The 22122-nt window shown below is 54.3% G+C and overlaps 1 long non-coding RNA gene and 1 other non-coding gene across 3 annotated transcripts in view; one reads left to right on the top strand and one right to left on the bottom strand.

The window, feature by feature from the left end:
* Nucleotides 1-1582: 1582 nt before the first annotated feature.
* TRNAQ-CUG (transfer RNA glutamine (anticodon CUG)) lies at nucleotides 1583-1654 on the top strand. Its single transcript has one exon. It is a non-coding gene; the product is annotated as a tRNA-Gln (tRNA).
* Nucleotides 1655-6092: 4438 nt separating this feature from the next.
* The window catches only part of LOC127052670 (uncharacterized), a 39507-nt gene continuing 23477 nt past the window's right edge, over nucleotides 6093-22122 (bottom strand). Inside the window, exons 1-3 of one of the 2 annotated variants that reach the window (XR_007774849.1) lie at nucleotides 14003-14185; nucleotides 13663-13793; nucleotides 6093-6301 (exon numbers count right to left, since the gene is read on the bottom strand). This is a non-coding gene — a long non-coding RNA (uncharacterized LOC127052670). Of the gene's footprint in view, nucleotides 6302-13662; nucleotides 13794-14002; nucleotides 14186-22122 lie in introns of those variants that run through there. The other variant, XR_007774850.1, reaches the window with a different exon arrangement.

The following is a 22122-nucleotide window of genomic DNA, read 5'->3' as shown; positions in this document are numbered from 1 at the left end:
CCCAGTGGTCTCGCACAGCTAGGGAGATAAGGCAGTGCCCTAATCCCGCAGGAAAGGTCGCTCCCCAGCGGTCTCGCAGAGCTAGGGAGAGAATGCAGCACTCTAATCCTGCAGGAAGGGCTACTCCCCAGTGGTCTCGCAGAGCAAGGGAGAGAAGGCAGTGCCCTAATCCCGCAGGAAAGGTCGCTCCCCAGCGGTCTCGTAGAGCTAGGGAGAGGAGGCAGCGCCCTAATTCCGCAGGAAGGGCCGCTCCCCAGTTGTCTCGCAGAGCTAGGGAGAGAAGGCAGCGCCCTAATCTCGCTGGAAGGGCTGCTCCCCAGGCCCCTGGCAGAGCTGGGGAGGGAACCCAGTGCCCCGCCGCCACAGTAACGGCCGCTCCCCTCTCCCGTCGCAGAGCTAGGAAGGAACCTAGCACACCACGCGCCCAGGAACGGCCGCTCTCCATTCCCCTCGCAGAGCCGGGGAAACAATGAAGCGCCCTGCCCCTGCTAATACTGCTGCTGCCCAGTCCTCTGGCAGAGCTAGGGAGGGATGGCAGCGCCTTACTCCCGCAGGAACGGCCGCTTTACATTCCCCTTGCAGACCTGGAAAGGGAAGGCTGCGCCCCTCCCCCGCAGGTCTGCACACTGGCCATGGCCATCGCCAGGAGCGCAGCGCAGAAGCTGCTCCAGCCCTGCAGCCTGCGGGCAGCGCATTGGGTTGGGGGCAGCACGGAGCAGGCAGGGCCCAGGTGGGCGGGGGGTGGAGACACAAGTGGGGCAGACACGCTCCTGCCAGGAGCTGCTGGTTCACCCCTTGCCCGGGAGCTGCAGGAGGGGCCCGGATCATGGCTCGGCTGCAGAGCTTGGAGCCCAGGCTGGGCCCAGGAGTGAGAGGACGGGGGAGCTGGGGGTGTAGCAGAGGTTGGAGCCAAGAATTGGTTGGAGATGGGGTTGTGCCACTTCCGCTTGGCGGCAGGGGGGCCCTCTGGCTTTTTTTTTTTTTTGCTCTGCCCCCCACCATCCCAATATTTCATCTTTGACATCTGGTCACCCTAGCCTGATATGAAGGAGGATGTCTGGACCAAGGGGCCAGGGACTGGCCTTTGCTAGAGAAACCACTGTCAAGTTTTAGCCAATTAGGACAAGTCAGCAAATAAGAACAACCTCAGGTATCAGTAACTGCTACAGGTTGCAAATTCCTACATGCAGCAATTTCTGGCACTACACCTGCGCAGCTCTGCTCCCCGGCTCTTCTCGGACTCCTGCTCTCTCCTTAGCTCTGCCCCACTCTCACCCAGGCAGTTCCAGCTCACATGGAGGATGGGACCCCCTGGCTTGGTGACTCTCTCATTACACTGTCTGGCCTGTCAGTGCAGCTAACTTGGAGCTTTGGCCTCTCCCCATTGTCCCTGGGGACTGTCAGTCTCAGGGTCCTGATTTCCCATTGATCCTTCCCCCTTCTATTGGTGCTGGGAACTAGCCAACCAACCGCCCCCCCCCCCACACACACACACACACTAAGTTTTAGTAAAGGGCCAAGAGCCCTCTTACACAAGCAGCCCCATGAGGGTCACCGATGTGCAGAGAAGGCAGCACAAGCTGCTCCCATGGTGTAATGGGCAGCACTCAGGACTCTGAATCCTGTAATCTGAGTTCAAATCTCAGTGGGACCATGTGTTGGCTTGTGGTCATAGGCGGCAGGTTATATACATGTGTGGTGCTCGGGCTCCAGGAACATTCAGGGCTGGGGGCCCTGCTCCAGCAATATTTGGAGTTGGGTCTCTTCCCCTGGCCCCTGCCTGGCACCCCTCCCCTCTGCTGTGGTGCATCCCTGCCTGACAAAAAGCAGCATGTGCCCTGCTCCTGCTGCTGGAGTAGAGGGATTCTGGGCAGAACTGTAGCCCCAGAGTCCTAGTGCAGGCTGCCCTCAGCCTCTCCAACACCCCCAACCCTGAGCTCCCTCTGAACCCTGATACTCTGCCCCAGTCCTGTGCCCCCTCCTGTATCATGAATCCCTCATCCTTAGCCCTACGTTCCCTCCCAGAGGGTGCACTCCTTCCCACACACTCCTTCCCACCCCTAGAGCCTGCACCTCTCACCCCTTCCTACAACCCTGCCGGAGCCTGCACCCAGCACCCAAACTCCATCCTAAAGCCTGAATCCTGCACCCTAATCCCCCCCAAACACCCTCCCAGAGCCTTAGGCAGGTGGGGGTGGAGTTTGGGGGCAGGTTCTGGGCACCACCAAAATTTCTACAAACTTGCCACCCACCCGTGCTTGTGGTAAAGCCCCAGAGCTCAACTCCCCTGTCTCCAGCTGTGTAAGAGTGAATCTTTCCCCTCCTGCTGGGTGACTCACACCTCCGAGAGCCAGGTCTTTGGCTGGGGTAGCCACAATGGGATAGGGCTCTAGAACTTGCTACCCTGATAGTTGCGATTCTTGCTGCTGCACCTGATGTTCACAAGCTTGGCCCTTGTGCTTCCTACCACACGTTTCCTCTGGCCCACATGGCGCTTGAAGAAAGGAGTGCCAGGGCTGGGATTAATAGTCAGGGCTTGGTAGGAGGGAGGAAGAGTCCCAGGCTGGACCCCACACACCTTCCCTCCTCCAGGCACCTAGAGCAGAGGCAGCCCAGCTCTGTCCGCTGGATACCTCAGCAGAGTAGGTGAGTTCATGTAAATACAGTCTGGTCCCAAAGCTTCCCCCCAACCCTGGTCATCAGTAGCTGCCAGGGGAGAGCTCATTCACACCTCGCTTACAAATCATCATTTGAAATTCTAAGGTTGGCCAACACTGCCCAAGCCAATGCACCAATATTGTCAGCAAACACAACAGCTGGGTGAGGAAACCCGGCTTTGTCCACACTTTCCAAACCTATTTGACTTTCTCAGGTACAAGTAGTTTTCATACGTTGTATCTGCTTTTAAAGTGTGTGTTAACGTTTCAATTTCCATTCAAATTTGCAACCAATGACAACATTGGCAGCGCAGCATGTAACTACCTGACCACTGAGGGAGGAGGTGTTGGGGAAAATCGGGGAAGGGGGTGTACAGCCCCCTGGCTGAGGGGCATATAGGGAATGCCCAGTTTCACTGAATTGAGTCTCCTACTGCAGCACCTTAGTAGGTTACATCAGAGAGGAGCTGCAGTGTCTAGGCAGTGGGATGCCTGTGCCTTTAAGAGCCCAGCCCTGGGAAGTCCATGCTGAGAGGTGCTGCCTGTGAGAGGGGAAATAAAAAAGCCCTCTGCTCCCCCTACCCATGTTTGCAAACACTGGAGTCTCAGCCCACAGGGATAACTGTTCCCACTCGGCCCCTGCCTGTACCGGGGTTTAACCCTCTGGCAGCGCCTCCCTCCGGGCTTAACTCCGGCTCCTTCCCACCTCCCTGACTTTGCCTTCAGTCCCTCTCCTAACTCTGCCTCCAGCTGCTTGACCCCCGACCAGTCAATTTCCACCCCCTGCTCAGACCCTGGCCACCTACTCCTCTGATTTGCCCTCCTTTCCCCTTTTTAACCCCTGTAAAAAGTAGTCGATGCTGTGTCCCATTCTCTGGAGGGAGGGCTGGGCGCCTGGCCCCTGCCTGCACAGTGCTCAAAGTGCCTCATGATCTTGTGGATGTTTGCTGAGTGCTGCAGGGTCACCCGAAGAGGGAGAGAGACGCGGTTAGGAGGTCATGCAGCCAAGGGTGCCTCACCCAACACTGAGATGCAGCCACTTCTGGGGTGATTTACACAAGTCAGCAAATGAATATGGAACAAGAAACACATTGAAAGGATCGAGGCAGCTGCAGGAGGTGGAGAAAACCAGAAAAAGCAGTAGCCCTGGATCCCAGCCCTGTCCCTCCCCCACTCTACCCCCTAATCTCCACTCCCCTCCCACATTTGAGGGGAGAACCCAGGAGTCCTGGTCCCCAGCCTTGCTCTCCCCCATATTTTGATATGGCTCCATCCAACAGCTGCCCCCACAATTGCAGGGCAGTGCCATGGGGCACACCGGGGCCTCCCTGTTTGCACAGGATGGGCAATGCCAGTGCTCCAGGATGGGGAGAGATGATGCAAAGGGAGAAGCAAGCAGCAGACAGCTCCCATGACAGAGAAAGAAATGCTAGGGGGTGCTGTGCTGCAAGGAGTGAATGGGGTTGGCAGGGAATGGGAGGATCTTCCCTCACAGCAGGTGCATCTGTCTCCCTCCCAATTCCTCCCCAGCCCTACCCAATCCCAGCCCAGCTACCAAGATTAAATTTGGACTGGATTCCCCAGCTGCTGGGGGTGGGGCGTGGGGCTGGGAAGAATGAGCCTCTACTCCTCCTTCCACAGACACAGTTGCATGGGCACAGACCAAAGGAGCCTGCAGCACTGCTGCCTAGAGGAAACTGAGGCACCAGCCACTGACAGACACATCATGGCTCTCCTCATCCTCATCCTCTTTTCCATATACAACCTGGCCAGGGGAGGGCGGGTAAACTCAAGGCAGTTGCATAGTTAACCTGTGGAACTCCTTGCAAGAGGATGTTGTGAAGGGCAAGACTATAACAGGGTTCAAAAAAGAACTAGGTAAGTTTATGGTGGATAGATCCATCAAGGACTATTAGCCAGGGTGGGCAGGGATGGTGCCTGTAGCCTCTGTTTGCCAGAAGCTGGGAATGGGCAATAGGGGATGGATCACTTGATGATTCCCTGCTCTGTTCATTCCCTCTGGGGAACCTGGCACTGGCCACTGTCAGAAGACAGGAGGATACTGGGCTAGATAGACTTTGCGTCTGAACCAGTCTGGCCGCTCTTCTGTCTCCCTTGGAGCAGCAGTGACCCCCAGTGGGCAGTCAGAGCCCTCGTCCAGACTAACCCGCGGCATCGGCGGGTTAAAATCGATTGCTCGGGGATCGATATATCGCGTCTAGTCTGGACGCGGTGTATCGATCCCCGAGCGCGCTTACATCGATTCCGGAACTCCATCAATCCGAACGGAGTTCCGGAATCGACGCGGAGAGCCGCGGACATCGATGCCGCCCCGTCCAGACTGGTGAGTACCTCGATTTTAGAAATTCGACTTCAGCTACGTTATTCTCGTAGCTGAAGTTGCGTATCTAAAATCGATTTTATTTCCTAGTCTGGACGTGGCCAGAGTAATGCACAGAAGGTGTTTTGCTTGGCGCAGCAGTGACACCCACTGGTCAGGTGGCGTAATGCACAGCATGTGTCTGCCGTCTACAAGCAGTGACACCCACGGACCAGTCACGGTAATGCACAGAGTGTGTTTCCCACCAATCTGGGTAAGGCACAGAGCATGTTTCCCATGGAGCAGCAGTGACACTCAGTGACCTGCAGGGGTGGCATCAGATTCTTCTCCTTTAGTGGGGGACTGAGGCTACATCTACACTACAGGATACATTCGAATTAGCTTAAACCGATTTTATAAAACAGATATTATAAAGTCGATTGTGAGCGTCCACACTAGGCACATGAATTCGGTGGTGTGCGTCCATGGTCCGAGGCTAGCGTCAATTTCTGGAGCGGTGCACTGTGGGTAGCTACTGTAAAATAATGAGGCCAATAACGTCGATTTGCGTCCACACTAATCCTAATCCGATACAGTAATATCGATTTTAGCGTTACTCCTCTCGTTTTGTAGGAGTACAGAAATCGATTTAAAGAGCCCTTTAAATTGATATAAAGAGCAGTGTAGTGTGGACGGGTGCAGCGTTAAATCGATTTAACGCTGTTAAAATCAGTTTAACAGTGTAGTGTAGACCAGGCCTGAGATGGGCTAGACAAAAAAAATTGGGGAGCTGTGCCCTCCATCACCTGGCTTCACCCTTCACGGGGGCCATGCCTCTGTTCCTTCTCAGTTAAAGGCCAGGCTCATCTCCTCTCCCCCCGGCTAGGGTTTACAGCAATACAAACTTTATTAAAATAAAATAGTAAACACGGTTTACTTAAAATATTCTAAATCTGTCCAAATTTTAGTACTGAATCCAAAGTTCTCTTAAAGATCCCATCAGTAACCAAAACCTAAATGAAAAATTGAAACCAAAAACAAGGCTTAATTTAAAACCCAAACATTAAGAAAAACTTTGTTTGTAAAAATAAAAGCTAACAAATGCTGTAAATTAATAATTTCAACATTTTATCAAAAAAGTGTGCTACAGCAGAATGATAAAATAACATCAAATAAATAAGCATGACCTCTAAAACCTCCTATAAAGGAATTGAATCCTTGAATACTGGTCAAATCGTAATAAAATATGCAGAACTATGTCAAAACTGGTGTTGCAAGTCAGCCATTTGAATCCAGCAAATGTCAATTAAAAGCTCCATTCCAACTAAAAAAAACAAAACAACCCAATAAACCAAAATGGTCACAGCCTGAAACAAACCTACACAGAAGCAAAATTAAACCTGTACCAACACTGGAACAAACGATGTAAATTTCTAATTCTAATTTCTTGTTTCTCCCAGGAGGAAGGTGTTTTGCACCCCAGTAACCAGGCTGTCACTGCAGCTTTCCTTTCACTAAATAAGATTTGTACCAAATATAAATTGCCCTCCAATTTCTCTAAGAGAAATTGAAATTGTATCTTTGCACTAATATCCCAAGTGTGCAAGTCCATCCCCTCAGAGCAGCCCCACACCCTGAGGCCAGGGGAGAATCCCAACTGGTTTGTGCATTTGTAACCCTGGGGCCTGAAGCTGATGAGAGAAAGGGAAATGATCCATCTTGGAGCCTTCCGATATCACCTGCGGGGAGCACAGGGATTTGACTGAGTGACATCCTGGCTAATTTTCACCTTGTTCTGTGCCAGCAGGCTCCGCTGGAGAGCTCGGGAGTGACTTGACCATGGCAGCACCCTATTTACATATTAAAAGCTGGCATTTTGGGCTCAATGGGGTAAAATGTGAGTACTTTTGGGGTTGGGGCCCACATGAGAAGGGATGTGGACAAACTGGAGAGAGTCCAGAAGAGGGCAATAAAAATGATTAGGAGACTGAGACACATGACTTACGAGAACCTAGAGGCCATATCCTGTATGTTAAGCTAAGGCAAAGTTAGCATATCTATATTGTGACCTTTTACTCAGAGAGGAAAATCGACCTTTCTCATGTTACTTAAATAGATAAGTACCCATGCCTGTCCAAGACCTTTACTTGGACCAATCGACAATGGAGAATGGCATAGAGTTTTATTCAGTGTTGTACCCACAGATTTAACAGGTACACTACAAGGTAACTTATGTGCATAAGTACATGTCATCAACAAGCACAAACATACTAGTCTATGAAGTAAATGTACCCTAATGTTTTGTGGGTGAGGAATGAAATTTGGGCTTAGGAGGAAGGATTTCCGGCCCTTGTGCCCTATAAAAGAGGTAAGCCACCTCGCTAGAGCACTTTGCTCTATCATTGTGACTTACGTCCTCCACTCTCTCTCTATGTACTAGCAGTAGGCTGTACTTGTTCTGAAACTTTAAGTTTCAAGGGAACTAGGCTAAGTTCGGTTTCCCTACGTTTTTAGTCTTTGTTTATTAGGTTTTGATTTTAAGTTTAACATATTCAAGTAAACCCTAAGTAACACTAGCTTTCCCTAAGCACAGCATCTTTCACTTAAGAATTGAGAAACCTGAACTGCAAGGCTGGTCCTGTGTCTCTTACCACCAGGTTATCAAGGAAGGCTGTGAGTATATTAACCAAAACTTTGTTGTATATAATGCCATATGTATCTTTTGAATAGCAGTAATGCAAATGTAACTTTGTAACTCAATTAAATTAAATAACATGTAAGCTAATCAATTAAATTTTCATCAAATTATCCAAATTAATATTATTAGTACACCCTATATCAGGCTACATGGGACAGAGAGTTGGAATGCAGAGGGATGAAGGCACTGGCTCTGGGGGTGCAGACTCTGGGGTGGGGTTAGAATGAGACATTCAGGGTGCAGTAGAGAGCTCAGGGTTAGGATAGAGAATTGGGCTGTGAATGCTCTGGAATGAGGTCAGGAAAGAGAAAATTGAGATGCAAGAGAGAAGTCAAGCTAGAGCAAAAAGCAGAGAAGAAGTGTGCAATTTGAGCTGCAGAGGGAAGAAAAAAGCCTCTGCCTGTCCCCTTTCACCAAAGCATCTAAGAACCAGATGAAAGACATCTTTTCCCCACTGCAACAACAATTCCAGTTGACCTGGACTGAGGAAGGAAATCTTCTCCTTTGCAGCACTAGCAGACCTGGACTGAGTCACAACCACACCACACTCTGGTGTTCCTGGACTGGGACATGGGAGGGGCTCCTCTCTTCTCCATTTGGGACATGGTGGGATGAGAGAAGTGACAGAGCTTTACGGGAAATAATTATTTGCCTGATTCATGTGCAAGTCCAAGTTCTTGTTAACCCAAACAAGCCGTTTATCCTGCATGCTGATGCCAGTTTGGAGGGTCTGGGAGCAGTCCCGTACCAGGAAGTGGAAGGAAATGTAAATCTGTAGGCATTGCCAGCTGAGGACTGTCTGATAGCGAAACTCACTATCCCACCACCAGCAGCAGTTCTCGGTCTTGAAATGGGCCATCACTGAGAAATTTCGAGACTACTTGTGTGGTGCTCAGTTTCAGGTGTGGACAGAGAACAATCCACTGACTTATGTGTTAACAAGGGCTAAGCTGGATGCTACAAGGCAGAGATGGGTGGCTACTTTTGCTAGCCATAACTTTGCATTCAATACCAATGTGTTGGTACAACAGGGAGTGTGATTTATCAGGACCACCAATTCTTGGCTAGGGGGAGGATGTAAGCAAGGTGAGAATGAACTTTACCCTGATATCTGTTGGTGATCTGTTGTAAAGGCCTTTTGTTGCTGATATGCATGCTCACACCCACCCCGCATTGCATGATGGGGGTGCATGTCCAAAGGGTTATTTCAGCTGCTGTGGGATCCCCGGTCTCTTTCTTATTAGGGCAGGGGTAATAAAGTACAGTTATTCTGGTGATATGAATCAAAGACAGTAGAACGGAACTTAGCAGTTCATGATTTCGGGACTCACCCGAACCTACATAACTCTTGTTAGGCAAGGGACATGGGTTCCAAAGGATAGTGAAATAAGAGAGATTGAAAAGGAATATTTGTATTTAGCAGCATGCTTTTCTTGTGAAATGTTTAAATGCACATTTTATGTGCTTTGTATCTCTCCAGTTTAAAAATAGAGTTTTTTATCATTCTAATTCATATTTGGATCAATACCACAGATAAAAAATGATTAATGACTAAATGCAATTTTTAGACATACATAAGCTGCTGGGCTTTGATCTCATTTCCACACTGAAAGTTTTAAACAACTCCATAGTTGGGGAAAATGCTTCTTTCCCCTCAGACAACAAGAAAATTTTGCAGATTGGACTGTGGGAAGTCAGCTGTGGGACACGAAATACCTCTGCAACCAGATTCTTAGTCACAGGTCAGCGGGTGGGTTTATGTAAATTCTGGACTCTGGGGCCAGAGCTAGGGGAGGGACCTCACAACTTTTGTGGCACATGCATCACCTCTGCAATCAACCTTTGCTACGTCACTCCATAACATCACACACAGAGCAGCCTTTCACCTCTCAGAACCAAAACATATTCTGAAAGTATCAGAGGGGTAGCCGTGTTAGTCTGGATCTGTAAAAGCAGCAAAGAATCCTGTGGCACCTTATAGACTAACAGACGTTTTGGAGCATGAGCTTTCATGGGTGAATACCCACTTCATCAGATGCATGTAGTGGAATTTTCCAGGGGCAAGTATATATATGCAGGCAAGCTAGAGATAATGAGGTTAGTTCAATCAGGGAGGATGAAGCCCTGCTCTAGCAGTTGAGGTGTGAAAACCAAGGGAGGAGAAGCTGGTTTTGTAGTTGGCAAGCCATTCACAGTCTTTGTTTAATCCTGAGCTGATGGTGTCAAATTTGCAGATGAACTGAAGCTCAGCAGTTTCTCTTTGAAGTCTGGTCCTGAAGTTTTTTTGCTGCAGGATGGCCACCTTAAGGTCTGCTACAGTGTGGCCAGGGAGGTTGAAGTGTTCTCCTACAGGTTTTTGTATATTGCCATTCCTAATATCTGATTTGTCTCCGTTTATCTTTTTCCGTAGCGACTGTCCAGTTTGGCCGATGTACATAGCAGAGGGGCATTGCTGTCATATGATGGCGTATATTACATTGGTGGACGTGCAGGTGAATGAACCGGTGATGGTGTGGCTGATCTGGTTACGTCCTGTGATGGCATCGCTGGTGTAGATATGTGGGCAGAGTTGGCATCGAGGTTTGTTGCATGGATTGATTCTTGAGCTAGAGTTACTATGGTGCGGTGTGCAGTTACTGGTGAGAATATGTTCCAGGTTGGCAGGTTGTCTGTGGGCGAGGACCGGCCTGCCACGCAAGTCCCTGATGATGCGTTGGATAGGTTTTAGCTGGGGACTGTATGTGATGGCTAGTGGAGACCTGTTGGTTTCTTTCTTGGGTTTGTCTTGCACTAGGAGGCTTCTGGGTACACGTCTGGCTCTGTTGATCTGTTTCCTTATTTCCTCGTGCAGGTATTGTAGTTTTGAGAATGCTTGGTGGAGATTTTGTAGGTGTTGGTCTCTGTATGAGGGGTTAGAGCAGATGCGGTTGTACCTCAGTGCTTGGCTGTAGACAATGGATCGTGTGATGTGTCCAGGATGGAAGCTGGAGGCATGAAGGTAGGCATAGCGGTCGGTAGGTTTTCGGTATAGGGTGGTAGTAATGTGACCATCACTTATTTGCACCGTGGTGTCTAGGAAGTGGACCTCCTGTGTAGATTGGTCCAGGCCGAGGCTGATGGTGGGGTGGAAGCTGTTGAAATCGTGGTGGAATTTATCCAGAGACTCCTTCCCATGGGTCCAGATGATGAAGATGTCATCAATGTAGCGTAGGTAGAGAAGGGGGCGTGAGTGGACGAGAGCTGAGGAAGCGTTGTTCCAGGTCGGCCATAAAAATATTGGCATATTGTGGGGCCATGCGTGTGCCCATAGCGGTGCCACTGATCTGGAGATATATATTGTCATCAAATTTGAAATAGTTGTGTGTGAGGATAAAGGCACAGAGCTCAGCAGCCAATTGTGCTGCGCCATCATCAGGGATTCTGTTCCTGACAGCTTGTATTTCATCTGTGTGTGGGATGTTCGTGTAGAGAGCCTCTACATCCATGGTGGCTAGGAGGGTGTTTTCTGGAAGGTCACCAATGCATTGTAGTTTCCTCAGGAAATCAGTGGTGTCACAGAGATAGCTGGGAGTGCTGGTGGCATTGGGTCTGAGTAGAGAGTCCACATATCCAGACAGTCCTTCAGTGAGAGTGCCAATGCCCGAGATGATGGGGCATCCAGGATTTCCGGGTTTGTGGATCTTGGGTAGTAGATAGAATAACCCTGGTCGGGGCTATAAGGGTATGTTGATATGTTCCGGTGTTAGTGTAGGGAGTGTCCTGGGTAGATTTTGCAGTTTCTTAGTGTATTCCTGAGTGGGATTTGAGGGAAGTGGCCTGTAGAATTTGGTGATGGAGAGTTGTCTGGCAGCCTCCTTTAGGTAGTCAGACCTGTTCATGATGACAACAGCACCTCCTTTATCAGCCTCTTTGATGTCTGGGTGGTTTCTGAGGCTGTGGATGGCATTGCGGTCTGCACGACTTACGTTATGAGGCAAGCAATGTTGTTTTTCCACAATTTCTGCCTGTGCACGTCAGTGGAAGCATTCAATGTATAGGTCCAGACTGTCATTTCGACCCTCAGGAGGAGTCCATGTGGAGTTCTTCTTCTTGTGCTGTTGGTGGGAGGGTATCTGTGTATCAGTGCGCTGTTCAGTGTTGTCCTGAAAGTATTCTTTGAATCAGAGACGGCGAAAGTAGGCTTCCAGATTGCTGCAGAACTGTATCATGTTGGTAGAGGTGGCAGGGCAGAAAGAGAGTCTCCGAGATAGGACAGGCTTTTCTTCTGGGCTGAGTGTGTAGTTGGATAGATTGACGACATTGCTGGGTGGGTTGGGGGTACCACGGTTGTGGCCCCATGAGGCAGGTAGGAGTTTAGACAGCTTACAGTCGAGATGAGAGTGGGATACACAGAGGGCCCTGCCCCAATGGCTGATGTACATACAGAGCCCTGCCTCACCTACCCACCAGCGCTCACAGGGGCAATGGCAGTAGTGGGGTCACATAGGCAACTGCCCTCAGTTGCCACCAGGGGTCTCTGCAGCAATGCCAGGGGGGATACATGCCAGGCATTGCTGCCCCTCACCACCAGGAGTCACTGCTCCTACAAGAAGGCACATACAGGACACTCCCGTTCCTGGCCAGCAGGGGTCACTATCACTGGGGAGGGGCTATGGGGAAGCAGAGAAAGAGCAACTAACTGCAGTGGGGAAAATCATAATCTACCAGGGAGAAAGAACGGACTCCACTAGGACATCGCACCAACTCCGGCCAGGCTGGATACCAGCAATTCGGGGCTGAAGTAGCTCCAGCTAGAGGCTGGGCGGAGGCAGGTGACCTCGGTTTCTGCGCTGAGCAGGCCGCTTTGGCAGCGAGGAGGGACAGGGAACCCCCTGATCAGGGTGTTGCTGCCCAAGGAGGGGGAGATCTGCGGCACTCTTTGGAGTAGCTGGTTCAGCAGCCATGAGCCACATGCTTCTCTCTGCCTGAGCTCTCCAGGAGCACATTATGCACAGGTGTGCGCTGGATGTAGGCACCAGTGTAACAACAGGGCCAGACTCTGCTGAGTGCTGCCTGCGAGAGACAGGGACAGAGTCAGACGGGCAGATGGGGGCAGGAGATGACAGAGCCAGTGGCCAAGAGCTGAACCCATCACAAGTCCAGCCTGTGACATCACCATCCGTCCCTGCAGCTCTCCATCTGTCCTGCTGTCCGTCCAGCCCTCAACCCCTCATCCGTCCCCAATGTATGTCACACACACCCCTTCACCCATCTGCCTCACACACTCATCTATTTCCTCATGCATCCTGCTGTCCCTCTGACTGTCCCTGCAGTGCCCAGCACAAGGAGGCATAATGGACCCTGAGCAAGACTTTTGGGTGATGCAGTAATGGAGCTAGCTGGTGACAAGGGGCCTCTCTAATCCCAGCCCCACTTCTCCTCTGCCCAAAGCCATGACCGTGAGCCCACCCTTCTCAGTCTCAGACCTCATAGCCCCAAAGACATTACTGGCCACTCACGCTGTGACCCAGTTACAGCAATGAGGTCTCCCTGAAGATAGGGAGTGGGAGGAGCAACCCCCTTATCCTGGCAGGCAGGACACATCCTTCCCAGTATGGCAGAGACCCTGCCCGTGGGCAGATAGACCCAGCTGAGTCCATAGGAGACTGGGGAAGGGGGAGCAGAGAAAGAGAATGCAGGCAACTGAACATGACAGGTGTCCATGAAAGGAGAGACAGAGAGAGTTTGAGTGAAAGTTGGCCAACACAGAGAGAGAAACCTAGGAGGAAGAAAGAAATTCAGAACAGGGAGTCACCCTCATGGATCCAACTTTCTGCTAGGGAGCACACACCACTCCTCGCAAGAGAGATGATCAGCCCTCACAAATGGCAACATCTCCCTTGAAGCCACAGATAGTCCGGAAACCCACACCCAGATAACGGGAAGTCCCTGCCTGGAGCCAGGAGGGCTGTGACCAGAGCCCTTCCCAAACCAGATACACATCTCACCGACAGAGACGGTTACTCTTGTCCCAGTTGGGCAGCTCTTGCCTGGCATCAACAGGATTCACGCTGTCACTGCTCTTGATCACTTTCCATCTCACCTCAGGGCTGGACTCCATCCCCGCGACTTCTTTTCCCTTGTTATGAAACACAACACAAGAGGAAAAGAAAAAGCAATGGTGGTGAGGTTCCTCTTCTCGCTACTCCCGCACACCAGGGCTTCAGCTTCAACCCTCCTCCCATTCTGCCATCACAGCTACAATTAGAAATCTGAGCCCGGGGCCCACACCTGCTTGTCTCCCCAATCCTAGGCCCTGTCCAGCATGTCTCCCTCCACAGAACTTACCTGGCCTCATCTTACACTCCATCTTCATATTGCTCTTCTCCTTCCCAGAGCTCCTGCTCTGCTCCTCAGACCTGTCTGTCCTCAGCTCTGCAGGCAGAGGGGAAGGGGCATGATGGGAACACACACGCCCCATTCCAGACACCACACAGCATCCACAGGGCTACCAAACACCTCATCTTCGGCCAAAACCACACCTCACCCCGAGGGAGCAAAAAGCCTTTGTGAGCACAGCACACACAAAACAGGAAAAGATTAACACCCACACCCTGCCCAGACAAAGTGGGAGCTTCCTGGCCACAGGTCCATAGGGCTCATGGATGGAGAAGTTTGCCGGGCTGCGGAGGTCTCTGAAGAAGTAGCTCAGCATGTGAGTGACTGGGATGTATGTGGGGGCCTGACTGTGGGTTGGGGTGTCCAGGAGGACCCCAGGGAAGGGAATAGGGGGATTAGGGATAGAGGAGGGTGGGGTTACCAACGTGCATTGTGGGAATGTGGGATTTAGAGAGCCCAGAGTGGATGGGTGTCGGTGGGTTGGATGACCCCACAGTTGTTGAAAAGGGGAACCTGGCAGGTTTGGGTGTAGCAGAGATTGAAGATGAGGAACCTCACACCCTGGGGATGGACTGAGGGAGTGGGGGGATGGGAAAGTGGGTTCCAGCAATGAAAAATGGGTTGGAGGCAATTAGGGGTGGGGCGCTGAGGACGGGGTTGGGGGGGAGAAGGAGGAAGTGGTGGTGGCGTGCTGAGAACGGGAAGGAGGATGTCAGGGGTGGGGCGAGAGGAGGAGGTCAGTGTCGGAGTGCTGAGGACGGAGGGGGAGGAGGAGGTCGGAGCGAAGGGAAAGGCCAGGTAGAGTGTACACGATGGGGGAGGGGATGCTGGGGGCTGAGGGATCCCCACAGATGGGGGTGGGGCTGGCGAGAGAGTCACAACTGATGGGGGGACACTGGGGGGCTGGTTGGGGGGGCTTGAAGGGGCTGCTGGGGCCCTACAGAAGGAGAGGAGGGGGCGGTGCTGGCAGGAGAGTCACAGAGGATGGGGGGGACACTGGGGGGCAGGTTGAAGGCCCTGCAGCCCCAGGCTGCCGCTTGTGGGGCTGCTCCCAGGCAGCTTACCGCCCCCCCCGTCCCGCTGCCCTCCAGGCCCAGCTGGGGGGGGGGGCGGGGTGAAGCCCTTCCACTCTGCGCTGCCTCTGCCCTGTGCCCCCCGCAGCCCGGCTCCCACGGGCCCGGGGCTGCTCCCGGGGCAGGGACATGGCAGGGGCTGGGCCTGGCGCCTGGAACTGGGTGTCTGAGCCCCTCGTCCCCCAGTGTGGAGCCGCCTCTCCCTGTCCTGCCTCTGTGCCCCGCGGCCCGGCTCAGCCCCGCCCGCCGGCTGCCCCCGTGGCGGGGCGGGGGGGGGCAGCGAAGCCTCGGGGCAGGAACCAGGGCCTCACCCCCAGGGCTGGCGTTAGACCAATCCCCCAGTCCCGGCCCCGCGCAGTGCGAATCTCTGCCCTAGCTGGAGGCGCCTGTTTAATGTTGGCTCAGCGGGCGGCGCTCCGGGTCTGCGGCAGCACTTCTGCGGCGGGTCCTGCGCTGGCTCTGGGTCTGCGGCAGCAGGTCCCTCAGCGCCGCCGCAGATCGGGAGCGAGTGCAGGACCCGCCGCAGCCTGGGAGCGCCGCCCGCTGAGCACCGCCCCACAGGGCTCGTACTGGGGGTTTGTTTGGTCTTCCCTGCCGCGGCCCATCGAGACTGTTCGAATTGGGCCCCCCCTCCCTAAAGCCGGCCAGGCTCGCCCCGCCCACTGAGTCTGTCCCGCGCTCTCTCCACCAATCAGGGAGCGGGGAGAAATGCGGCGAACTTACGACTTACGGCCCCTCCTCCAATACAGGCCGCGCGTGAGAGGGAGAACTACGCTTCCCAGTGTGCTGCGGGAGGGGGCACGTAGCCTGAGAAAATGTGCGTCACTTCCGCTCTGAGACGAGCCATGAACTACAACTCCCAGACTGCCCCGGGGCGCTTCCGTCCTCTCGAGCCCAGGCGAGGGCAGGTCCCTGGGTCAACCTGACACCCTCCCCCAACTCCGCCCCCCGCCCCGCCCCCAGAGAGCCCCGCCCCCAGTGCAGTGTATTAACCTGCTCCGCGTGGGAACGTGCCGCGCCGTTTCGCCCCTTTCACCCCCCGCACAAGGCAGCTGATCGGGTGGGGAGCGGGAGCGCGGGGGGGGCGGAGGCCGAGGACCAGGGGGGGGCAGGTCAGTGCCGGGTCTGTCTCTGCCCGGTGACTTGGTACATTTGTCTGCACCGCGGGGATGTTCCCAGCGCCCCTTGTTCGCTGGGGCTTTAACCTCCCGTCTGGGTGTGAGCTGGTTTCTGGGCGTGTCCGATGAGCCTCGTAACCGGCTCCTTGTCACTCCCCGAACTCCCGCTGTGCCCGGCCACCCAGCCCCGTCCTCCTCCCTCGGGTGAGCCCGGCTTTAACCCCCCCTGCAGTGCCAGTGTCACCCACAGACAAACCTGCCACTGAACCGAATTAATCCTCCTCATTCCCCGAGCTCCGCCCTCCCCCCAAAGCCCTGCCCCTGCCCCCTGCCCCCTCTGCATCCTGCCCCCACACTGCCCCTACCCCCGACGTCCTGGCCTCACATCACCTGTTCCCCTAACCCCTGCCTCATTCCCCAAAGCCCTGCCCCCCTCCTCCTGGGGTCCTGCCCCCACACTGCCCCTACCCCCGACGTCCTGGCCTCACATCACCTGTTCCCCTAATCCCTGCCCCATTCCCCAAAGCCCTGCCCCTGCCCCCTCCTCCTGGGGTCCTGCCCCCACACTGCCCCTACCCCCGACGTCCTGGCCTCACGTCACCTGTTCCCCTAATCCCTGCCCCATTCCCCAAAGCCCTGCCCCTGCCCCTTCCTCCAAGGCTCCGCCTTCGCATTGCCCCTTTTCCCCAATACGCCACCCTCACTCTGCCCCTTCCCCCAAATCCACACCCCTGCATTGTGCCTCCCCAATACACCCCTCCCCTGCACCCTTTCCCCAAGGTCCCACCCTCGCCCTCACATTGCCCCTTCTTCAGAGTTCCTGCCCTTGAGCTTCCCTTTCCCCCCGAGAGCCTGACCCTGCACTGCCCCTTCCCCCTGAGACTGTGCCCCTACACCACCCATTCACCCGGGACCCCGCCCTCACATTGCCCTGAGACCCTGCCCCTGCACCACCCATTCACCCGAGGCCCTGTGCTCACATTGCCCCAAGACCCTGCCCCTGCACCGCCCCTTCCCCCTGAGATCCCGCCCCTACACCACCCATTCACCCGAGACCCTGTGCTCACATTGTCCTAAAACCCTGCCCCTGCACCACCTGTTCCCTCTAATCCCTTCCCCCGCATCGTCCCTTCCCCCGAGGTCCTGCCCCTTCCCCTCACCCCCATCTCTGCATTGTCCCTCCCCCCGAGGCCCTGCCCCTTCCCCTAACCCCCATCTCTCCATTGTCCCTTCCCCCGAGGTCCTGCCCCTTCGCCTAACCCCCATCTCTCCATTGTCCCTTCCCCTGAGGTCCTGCCCCTTCCCCTAACCCCCATCTCTCCATTGTCCCTTCCCCTGAGGTCCTGCCCCTTCCCCTAACCCGTATCTCTGCATCGTCCCTTACCCCGAGGCCCTGCCCCTTCCCCTAACCCCCATCTCTGCATCGCCCCTTCCCCCGAGGCCCTGCCCCTTCCCCTAACCCCCATCTCTGCATCGCCCCTTCCCCCGAGGCCCTGCCCCTTCCCCTAACTCCCAGCTCTGCATCGCCCCTTCCCCCGAGGTCCTGCCCTTGCACCACCCCTACCCCCAGTCCCCGCCCCTTTCCCTGTGACCTCACACCTGCATCGCCCCTTCCCCCGAGACCCCGCCCCTGCACTGCCCCTCCCCCAGTCCCAGCCCCCCCCGGCCCCTTCCCTCTAGTCCCCGCCCCTTCACCACCCATTCCCCTGAATCGCCATCCCTACATCACCCCTTTGCCTGAGACCCCGTCTACACCCTTCCCCTTTGCCCCGAGACCCTGCCCTCACACTGCCTCCTCCCCAAAGTCCCCAATGCCACACTGCCCATTCTCCCGATTCCCTGCCCCCGCACCGCCCTTTCCCCCCGAGACCCTGCCCCTGCACCACCCATTCACCTGAGACCCCGCCCTCACATTCCCCCGAGACCCCACCCCTGCACCACCCATTCACCTGAGACCCCACCCTTACACCACCCATTCACCTGGGACCCTGCCCTCACATTCCCCTGAGACCCTGCCCTCACATTGCCCCGAGACCCCCCTGCACCACACATTCACCTGAGACCCCGCCCTCACATTGCCCCGAGACCCCGCCCTCCCACTGCTCCTTCTCCTGGGACCCTGCCCCTGCACCACCCATTCACCTGAGACCCTGCCCTCGCATTCCCCTGAGATCCTGCCCTCCCACTGCTCCTTATCCTAGGACCCCGCCCCTGCACCACCCATTCACCTGAGACCCTGCCCTCACATTCCCCTGAGACCCTGCCCTCCTATTTCTCCTTCTCCTGGGACCCCGCCCCTGCACCACCCATTCACCTGAGACCCCACCCTTACACCACCCATTCACCTGGGACCCGCCCCCTCACATTCCCCTGAGACCCTGCCCTCCCACTGCTCCTTCTCCTGGGACCCCGCTCCTGCACTGCCCCTTCCCCTGAGGCCTCCCCTTGCACTGCCCCTTGCCCCGAGGCACCCCCCCCTGCACCATCCAGTGACCCAGGAGCAGGCCAGACCTGGGAGTGAGGAGGCAGAAAGATGCTTTGCTCTGCCACAGACTTCCTGGGTATCCTTGGGCACATCACTCAGCCTCTCTGGGCCTCAGTTCTCCCGTCTGGGAAATGGGGCTGGTGGCGCTTCCCACCCTCGCACGAGCCTGGGAGGAGAATTACCCTGCGAATTAGGAAGATGCTCAGATGCTGGAGTAACGGGGGAGGGGCTCAGGGGGAGCACACCTCCTGACGCTGGCTGGGTGCCCCCGGTCCCTCGTAGCAGGGGGCTGTGCAGGAGGTTCTCCTTGCAACCATGAGTGGGTGTCTGGTGGGTGCTGTCACCTCTGCCAGAGACCCCCTAGAATCTCACTAGCTTCCTCTGCATGCGGGGAGGGGCTCCTACTTTCTGACTTGGGGGGACATTCTGTGATGTCAGAGCCCATGGGGAGAGGGGTTCGAATCACGAATCTGGAGTGGCAGGGCAACCCCCTCCCCCAGGCAGATTCCGCTAGGGGGCTGGGCTGGGACCTCTAGGGAGGGAGACACAGGAAAAAACAGCCGCCACTATGGAACCCAGGAGTCCTGGCTCCCAGTCCCCCTGCTCTCACCTCTAGACCCACCTCTGCTCCCAGAGCCAGGGATAGAGCCCCCACCAGGGATAGAGCCCCCACCTGCTCTGACCATTAGACCCCACTCCCCTTTTAGGCTCACTGCCTTTTCTATCCACGCAGCCCACCTGTCCATCCCTTTGCTGCAGATTTCTGAGGTGTCACCCCTGATCTGCACTCCCTCAGTGTAACCCAAGGCCTTTCCTCTCCCCAACCACATTTCCTCTCCCCCCTTGTGCTGGATCATCTGCTTGCCCCCCTGCCTCTTGCGGTGCGCTGTGCGGCATGGCTGGGGATTGTGCAATGGCCCAGCACCAGGCAAGGCAGAACATAAACAACAGGCCCTGCCCTGCCCTGCCCCACCCCACCCCAACGGATCTGACTTCCAGGTGCATCAGAGCCCAGCGCCCTGCACCTGTGCCCTCCTGCCCCACAAGGGGTGAGCTGCAGTCCCCATCATGCTCTGCAGAGGGGAGAAGGGTCAAGCCAACCAGCCCATTTAGGATGGGGGAATCAACACCCTTTTTTCTGCACAGCCACTGACCATCAGCAGGATTCCTCCTTCTCCTCCCTCCTGTGCCTCGGTGCGACTAAATCTCTGCACCTAGACAGCCGGTCCATCTGCTGCACCTCAATCCCCCATGCCTGAGCCTCCCTGCCAAAGTCCTGCACCTGGTTCCATAGAATTAAGTCTCACATCTCGCTGGGAACTCAACTACTTGTGCCCAGAGAGTCTCAGCCCCTGTCAGTAGATGACCTAAGTCTGAGAAACACAGTGTCCGTCTTCTCTAAAGAAGTACTTGGAGAAGTTTTTCTTATGTCACCACATGGCCTAATGGATAAAGCACCTGACTTTGGATTAGGAGATTGAGAGTTCGAGTCCCTTCATGGTTGTGCTTGTGCAGTTTTACTATTGTGCTGAAAGTCCTGCTTCCTTCAGGGCTGGAACCTCTTCTTGGTCGCTCAGGCGAATGCTCTGGCTTCAGCTAGAGCCCCGGGAAGGAGTCGGGTGTTGGACATCCCAAAGGCTGGAACATGAGCCCCAAGTACTTCCAGTCTAGCCTTTGCTGTTCCTGACTTGCCAAAGAAACTGGGGAGCTGCCTGGGCTGGTGTGTAGAGCAGTTTCCCTCTTCCAAATATGCGCCTGTCCCTGTACCTGCTGCGGCGCTGGTGAGTGCTGGGGGGCGTTTCCCCCCACCGCCCAAGTTCCAAGGCTGGGAGCAGAGTGCAGCAGGCTGGGGCTGGATCACTCCACTTCCCACTGCCCCGTGAGTGTGGGGTCTGGCCTGCCCTGCAATTACCGGGCAGCGGGAAGTGGAGTGACCTGGCCCCAGCCTGCTCCGCTCTGCCAGCTCGGACTGGGGGACGGGGTGTTGTGTAGGGCACCAAAATGTCTAGGGACAACCCTGAATAGATTTTTCCACAGGGACCGATGGCTGTTAGAATAGAGCTATTCAGGCTGCTTGTACAGGCCTAGACTTTAAGAACTTAGGTGTATTTTTATCACTCAGCTAGTGACAGGGGTATAAAACAAAGAACCAAAGTCCCAGTCTGCCTGTCTGGGCCTTCTCTCCCTAGGAGAGTCTGAGCCCTTGTTCGTAGGTGTCATAAACAGATAGTTAAGGGTTAATGTCTCTTTTACCTGTAAAGGGTTAAGAAGCTCCATAAAGCTGGCTGACACCTGCCCAGAGGACCAATGGGGGACAGATACTTTCAAATCTTGGTGGAGGGAAGTCTTTGTTTGTGCTCTTTGTTTGGGGGGTTGTTCGTTCTTGGGACTAAGAGGGACCAGACGTCCATCCAGGCTCTCCAAATCTTTCTGAATCAGTCTCTCATGTTTCAAACTTGTAAGTAATTAGCCAGGCAAGGCATGTTAGTCTTATTTTTGTTTTCTCAACTTGTAAATGATCCTTGTTTGCTGAGAGGATTTTACCTCTGCTTGCTGTAACTTTGAACCTAAGGCTAGAGGGGTTTCCTCTGGGCTATATAAATCTGAAAAGTATTTTCCATCCTGATTTTACAGAGATGATTTTTATCTTTCTTTGTTTAATTAAAAGTTTTTTCTTTTAAGAACCTGATTGATTTTTCCTTGTTTTAAGATCCAAGGAGATTGGGTCTGGACTCACCAGGGATTGGTAGGGGAAAAGGAGTGGGGATGGTTAATTTCTCCTTGTTTTAAGATCCAAGGGGTTTGGATCTGTGTTCACCAGGGAATTGGTGACGCCTCTCAAGGCTGCCCAGGGAGGGGAATGTTTTGGGGGGACAGGGAGTGATCCAGACACCAACTTCTGGATGGTGGCAGTGTTACCATATCTAAGCTAGTAATTAAGCTTAGAAGGGTCCATGCAGGTCCCCCACATCTGTACCCTAAAGTTCAGAGTGGGGAAAAAACCTTGACAGTAGGCTAAGGCCTTTGGCTAAGCAGCAGGGGCAGCCATACACTGGGAAGTGAATGGTCACGTTCTCACCTCCCAAACCCGTCACACTGAACTAAGGTGGGGTTGGGCTGTTAGGAAGATGATCCTGTCCCAATAGTGCCCATCACCACCAGATAAAGAAACAGATCTTAAGGGAGCATCTGGTCTGGCAAGAAATCTCTTCTCAATGGTTGTGGTTGTGAAACGGTCATTTCTGTAGAGTTTATCTTTATGGCCCCCGCTTTTCTGTTGTCAATCTGTCTGGTCCTCTAATTCTTTCTGTCAATTAATTTAACTGGGTGTAAGTTAATTAGGGGAGTGGGATGTAATTAGTTAGAGAATTCTGTTACAATAGGTTAGAATTG

The sequence above is a fragment of the Gopherus flavomarginatus genome, chromosome 5 (genome assembly GCF_025201925.1).
Source record: "Gopherus flavomarginatus isolate rGopFla2 chromosome 5, rGopFla2.mat.asm, whole genome shotgun sequence".
Taxonomy (NCBI): Eukaryota; Metazoa; Chordata; order Testudines; family Testudinidae; genus Gopherus; species Gopherus flavomarginatus.
The sequence above is the reverse complement of the archived record's forward strand: the minus strand, read 5'-3'. Positions and strand labels throughout refer to the sequence as shown.